The sequence below is a fragment of the Astatotilapia calliptera genome, chromosome 5 (assembly GCF_900246225.1).
Source record: "Astatotilapia calliptera chromosome 5, fAstCal1.2, whole genome shotgun sequence".
NCBI lineage: Eukaryota > Metazoa > Chordata > Actinopteri > Cichliformes > Cichlidae > Astatotilapia > Astatotilapia calliptera.
Window position 1 is genome coordinate 18825749 of NC_039306.1, and position 6725 is coordinate 18832473.

The window sequence follows — 6725 nt, forward strand, 5'->3', positions numbered from 1 at the left end:
TTAGTAAATTAAATCAACATTTTGATTTTAGTGCATGGGTATGTATCAGTTTTTACTCCCTTAGCGAGTGCATAAGTGTTCATGTGTGTGTTTCTCTTCATTCTAAGTCGGCGCATGCAGAAGTGTGTATTCGTGTGTTGGTGTATGTTTGTGTTCATCACCCTCCTGTTCTGTAGTTTAGGTAAACCAGCGGCCTGAAGGATGGCCTAGGGTCCTCCCCTCCTCTTAGGGTCTGTTTTCATCCGTTGTTGCAGCTGCCTGCATCTTCTCCTTGTACCTTGACCCTTTTGCTTCTGTATGGTCTTTCAGGGTTTACTCCTGCTGTTGGAGCTTTGCGTCAAGTCTGACGACCTCCTGCTCCAGCAAGCTTCCGCCTGATTACAAGTCCTGTACGTGAAACTCCAAGTCTGACTGATGAGTTCAATTAGCAGCCAGCTCCTCCGGAGCCATGCTCAATTTCTGTTCTGATGCCTTGAGCTCTTACTGAGGGCAAAAACCTCAGAGTCTTTTCCTTCCACGTCAGATTGGAGTCTGTTTATGTTGTCCTTACTCTGCTCCACGGCCTTCTGCAGCTCTGCTGTTCGGCTCTTCTCAGAGATCAGCATTCTTTTGCTCACCCTCCCTTTTCCTCCGGGCTTAATGCGCGTCTCGTCACAGCTCTGTCAGCTGACGCAGCCTGGGAATTTCCCCCGTGTAGTGAAACGGGCCTTTGGTTTAGTGCTCTCCGTCTCTGCTGCATGAGATCGCTCTTTTGCAGCACTGTTGACATCCTCAAATTGTTGTTGTGAGTCCAGCTGCTGTGGCCTTCAGGGGTCAAAGGGTCAAAGATGGCCGCGGAGAGGGCAACGATGGTAGAGGGGAGGGTAGGAGTCTCCTGGTCACACCCCCCTTTTCAGTTCAACAGCCTGGAACAGCTGTGCATCAAATTCACTAATGAAAAACTGCAACAGTTTTTCAACCATCACATGTTTGTCCTGGAGCAAGAAGAGTACAAGAAAGAGGGCATTGAATGGGAGTGCACTGACTTTGGTATGGACTTGGCTGCCTGCATTGAGCTTATTGAGAAGGTGAGCCATGTGCTGTCCATTTGCATAGAAAACAGTAGAAAACAAATTTAAGTTGTTTTGTTTTTTTACTGCTTCTTTCATCACGGCAGCCGATGGGTATCTTCTCCATCCTTGAAGAGGATGCATGTTGGGGTGCATGTTCTCCAAGGCAACAGACATGACCGTCAAGAGCAAACTCTATGACCAGCATGCTGGCAAAAGTTCCCCCTTCCAGAAACCAAAGCCTGCCAAAGGCAAAGCTGAGGCCCACTTCTCCCTGGTGCACTATGCTGGTAATGTTGAATACAATGTCATTGGCTGACTGGAGAAGAACAAAGACCCTCTGAACGACTCTGTGGTACAGCAGACGTCTTTCACAAAGCTGCTGGCCTTGCTGTTTGCACCTCATGTGTAGACAGAAGGTAGTGTTTTTTTATATAAACTCATGTATCTACAAAATTTAAGGTATGCGGAAAGACTATTGCATTTATTGCTTCGCATTATTTACAAATCAGTTTGCAAAATGCGCTTTACAGGTCCAAAAGGTGGAAAAAAGGCTGCCCACATAGCAGACAGGTCTGGCCTGGATCTGGTGTCAAGCCGGCACTGCTGGCTGACTTCTGGCATGGTACGTGGTATGTCATCCAGATATGGGCCAGGCCTGGCATAGATGACACTGTTTATGTGATGGCATGCCACATCTGGCCCGATTGTGGTTTGGTTTATGTGGCCCAGGCTCACAGACAACAGGTCTGGCCTGGATCCAGCATCAAGCTGGCACTTCTGACTGACTGGTGTGTTGGCAGGGTGTATGTCAACCAGATGTGGGCCAGGTCTGGCAATGATGACACTATTTATGTTCCTATTTTCCTATTTTAGGTAGAAGACCCAACTGCCATGTTGCAATACTATACTGCCATGGTAGTGGTTTGATCCCTCCAGTCAGCATGTCAAGAGTGTGAATGTGTATGAATGTAGTTAGGAAGCACTCAGTTCAGAGAAGATGTGTGAATGTGGCATGTCGTATAGAACACTTTAGGTAATCCGGGAGAGTAGAAAAGTGCTATTTAAGAATCACTGTCTGAACAGAGTTTCGTCATGTTACTTTTGCACTATTATGTTCCGGCACATGTTGTTATTACATGGCTTGATTAAGGTACACATTAGGCTGACATCTGGGGCCAGAGCTGAAACTGTTCTGGGCCAGCACAGGACCACCAGTGTGTCTGCAACTGCCTTGTGGTGGCCCATGTGGGCCCTTCTTCTTGGTGGCAAGAAGAAGGGCAGTTCCTTCCAGACAGTGTCGGCTCTTTTCAGGGTAATATTCATTTTCTTAAATACTTAAATGATGAACTTTAATGAGCATGCACCCACATTTTGTGTGCTGCTTGATTCCCAATGAAACTAAAACACCAGGTAGGTCCCTGGTTTAATATCACTGCAGGTGGAGACTTTGATTAATGTACAGAAAGTACTTCTGCTCTGAATAATTCAGGGAAAATTTAATTTTTCATTAGTCTGTGAAAGCTAAGTATTTTGGTGTGATTGCCATAAAAAGTCGCTATTTCCTAGTTACATAGTTCAGTCCAGCAGGCTCTTAATGCTGGAACAATCACAAAATCCAACTTTTTTTCTTTTCAAAGTATCAAAATAGATCATATTTGATATAATAATGGAAACATTTTAAATAAGTTTTTGCTTAACCTTGATTGTCAAGCTCTTTATGTTTGTGCAGCTTCCCCGCTTGAAAGGGATTGATGCATCTACCACAGGTGTTTAACTGGATTTCACTCAATGACCAGGCAGATCTTTTGTTTCCCTTTTTTCTTCTTTTCGGCCATAGTCAGCCACAGGTGAAAAACCTTTAAATACAAACCAAAAAACCAAAATACAAATTACGTTTGTTTTCACACATCTGCGAACATTAACCAATCCAAACCTTTTTTAACAGTAGCAGTGCATAAGCTTTGTAGCACAATATTTACTTGAGTATTTTTAAATGCTCAAATTATGTAATTCAAATTATGTAATTATGTGATTGAACACAAGATTAAAAGATCTTGCTTTTTTAAAAGTGCTAAATCAAATGGCTAATCTGCATTAGAACTTAAACAGTAAACAATAGCATTTATGACCAGTTTTTCTTGCATTTAACCATATGCAAGCATTAACAGTGTACCATATGCAGACCAACAACAAACAATGGTGTCGCTCATAAACATTAGTTCCAGCCTGTCACTTTTACTTTTTTGTCTCAGGGCTCTCCACCTCCTAAACTCAGTTTGACTTTACATTGACTGAACCCAAAAATGTAATGAAAAATGTTGACAATGTCATGGGTAATGTACAACAGCTGACTGTAACTCCTTCAGTTTTATGGTAGATAAAAGCATCTTGTTAGGCTACCACATGGTAAATGCAGGATTTGTCAGAGCTTCTGCATTATTCAGACTTATTCTTAGTCACATAGTTTAAGGTCTTTAAATAGACAACAAAGCTGTGTGTCAGAGTGCCGGATGCCTCTAGGGACATGTTATTGAACAGGAAGATGCTGAACTTAATGTTCTTGCAAAATGTATTTTTTGAGTTAAGAAACGATTGCAGTGCAGTTTTCTTTTTTTAGAATCTGGGAGACAGCAGTAACCTTTTTCTATTCAGTTTGAGCAATGAAAGAAAAATGTCCTGTACTCTGTCTCCACAGAGAATCCATTTACACCATCCAGTACAACATCCGTGCATTCATGAATGTCAAAACCTGGCCTTGGATGAAGCTATACTTCAGAATAAGGCCACTTCTCGGGAGTGCAGAGGCAGAGATGGCACGACGAAAGTGGACTTTGAAAAGACCAAGGAGGACCCAGCAAAGGCTCTGGCTAAGAGGAAAAAACTGGAGGAAAAGATGGTTACTCTCGTACAGGAGAAGAATGACTTGCAGATCCAAATTCAGAGTGTATGTTAAAGAGAACTGGAACCTCCATTTGTCTGTAACTTGATTATTTACAGCTGACTGTATCATTTCCTTTTTGCATTTACAGAAGGGTGAAACCCTCGCTGATGCAGAGGAAAGGTGTGAGGGGCTCATTAAAGGAAAGATCCAACTCAGGGTCAAACTTAAAGAGACAGCCAAAAGACTGGAGGATGAGGAGGAAATGAACGCTGAGCTGACTGACAAGAAGAGGAAGTTGGAGGACGAGTGCTCTGTGCTGAAGAAGGATATTGATGACTTGGAGCTGACCCTGGCCAAAGTGGAAAAGGAGAAACATGCCACCGAGAACAAGGTTTGTGCCTCGTTTCAGTTGTTTAGTGGGAACTGCATGCTGTAATGATTTTATTCACTTAACATTTTAGGTTAAAAGTCTGCTCAAGATGTGTCCATTGCCAAGCTGAGCAAAAAAAAGGAAGCCCTCCAAAAGGCCCAACAGCAGGTCCTCGATGACCTGCAGGCAGAGGAAGACAAAGTTAACAGCCTGACGAAGGTCAAGACCAAGCTGGAACAGCAAGTGGACGATGTGAGTTTCTAAATTTGTTTGAATTATCACAAGTGCAGCACTAAGTTTTTATATATTGAAGCTGGCACTAATTACTGTGTGCGTGAATGCACAAGATTGAAGGTACACTGGAGCAAGAAAGGAAGCTCCGTATGGATCTTGAGCGAGCTAAAAGAAACCTCGAGGGAAATCTGAAACTGGCCCACGAAACCATCATGGATCTTCCACTAAAGGTGGCAAGAAGCATCTCCAGAGACTAGAGGTGAGAGTTTGTTTGCTGCAGAAAAAAAAGTGTTTTGTTGTTGGTTTCAGTAACGTGAGATCATTTAAGGAACTACTTTGATAAAAGTTGTAGAAGTGGTACCCCAAACAAACTTAAAACTAAAGGTGGGCTCTGTTTATTTCACTGAACTGTTTTGTGTAGGAAAAAAGTTCATAAAATGTTATATCACTTTTTTTTAACCATAAAAAACATCTGGGCTTGTGGCTGGAAAGGTTCGGGGTCTGGAGGCGGAGGTTTAGGTGGAGCAGAAACGTGGATCTGTGGCTGTGAAGGGTGTCAAGTATGAACCTAAAGTGAAGGAGCTGACTTATCAGGTAGGATGCAACAAAACAGAAATGCTTTTTCTGGCATAAAATCCCAAAATTTTAATTAAATAAGGAAGCGATGAGTAATCATCACGTATAGTTTTATAATTTGTGCTGCCAAGAAAAAGCTGGGTGTAGAATATGCATTACACCCCTAGAGGGCAATAATCTCCATTATATGAAGAGTCTGTGGCTCCAACAGTAGTTGACGAACTGATGTGATAAAGAGTACACCACCGCTGAAACTAAACTCTCTGGTTGCAACTATAAATACACACAGTTATGTGTTTATATCTATGCTAATTGTGTGAAATTGCTAGAGCTGTTCAACAGATTTTCACTTTGAAAAACTGAGGAGATCAGGAGCTCCTGCATATGCAGTTGCATGTGCAGATGGGTTGATAGAGATGTCGGTGATTGCGCTGCGCTGAAACATCCCCTTCACATAGTCTGCAGTATGTTGTAAGTGAGTGTTTGGTGCATATTTGTTTGTTGTTGTCCCTCGTGTGCGTCTGAAGTGGATTCACTGTGGAAGATGAGCGTGTTGTGTGCTCTGAAGTTGTTTTGAAGACGTTCATGAATCAGATAGAGAAGTAGGTCTCTGTAGTGGTAGTTTCAGACAGACTCTGCTGTCTTTAGGCTGAGTAGGACAAGAAGACCGGACTTCAAGATCTTGAAGCTGCAGCTGTCTGTCTGAGAAAGCTGTGAGTGTGAAATATTCAACACATGCAAAGCAGATAGTCATGACAAAGTAACACCTTTACTTCTGACCCTGTTGACAGCAGTGTACTTAAAGCAGGAAGCAGAATTATTTTACGATGGTTCACAGAAAGTTGACTGAAAGTTGTTCATCTGGAACGTTTCTCCCACTAAAAACTCCAGAAGCGTCCAGATAAACAGATTAAATTTCCTTACCTGGATTACTGAGCGTGCATCAAGAGATTTAATGAAAGTTATTTTTTACTGATGAGTGACGTCATTGCCTTAACTTCTACTTTTCAGAAGGAGCAAGCCAACACTGACATGGCCAGGAACAGGAAGGTTCAGCATGAGCTTGAGGAAGCTCAGGAGCGCGCTGACATCGCAGAGTTGCAGGTCAACAAGCTGAGAGCAAAGAGCCGTGAAATTGTCAGGGTAAAATAATTTTGTTAATTCTGTTTTATCGTCAAGAGCAAGGTACTCTGCAAAGGTGGTGCATCTCTTAACAGAACCATTTGACATTAATTTGTTGCTCTCTCTTTTGTGTTGAAGGTCAAGGAGACATGAATGAACCGCAGTCTGGATGAAATCACACAATATGAGCTTTTTTGTCTGATGTACCAACTACGTGACAAGAAATAAACACACAAGCAGTTGAATATCTTTATATGTCGTATGCTTTAAATAATGCTTAACTCAAAAGAAGTAGACATGAAGCTAGTTATTCAGAGACATTACGGTCATCAAAGTTAAACAGTTATTTTTTTTAAATATTTGTAGGAGTGCTCGAGAGCTCCAAACGCATTTCTCAAAATGCGTCAGGATTTAAAGGTGTACTTACACTTGGTGCACCTCTGCACAAGTTAAACAATACATATAGAACCTAATAACAGTGAACTGAAAT

General features: G+C 42.1%; 1 long non-coding RNA gene across 2 annotated transcripts; it reads left to right on the forward strand.

Annotated features, from left to right (window-relative positions):
• The first annotated feature begins 4087 nt into the window (after positions 1-4087).
• LOC113022408 (uncharacterized) lies at positions 4088-6488 on the forward strand. 2 transcript variants are annotated; one of them, XR_003272424.1, is made up of 6 exons: positions 4088-4324; positions 4395-4555; positions 4651-4796; positions 5030-5131; positions 6125-6256; positions 6374-6488. It is a non-coding gene; the product is annotated as an uncharacterized LOC113022408 (long non-coding RNA). The 2 variants fall into 2 exon arrangements; XR_003272425.1 differs by lacking the exons at positions 4088-4324; positions 4395-4555; positions 4651-4796; positions 5030-5131 and adding an exon at positions 5155-5584.
• The last annotated feature ends 237 nt before the right edge of the window (positions 6489-6725 follow it).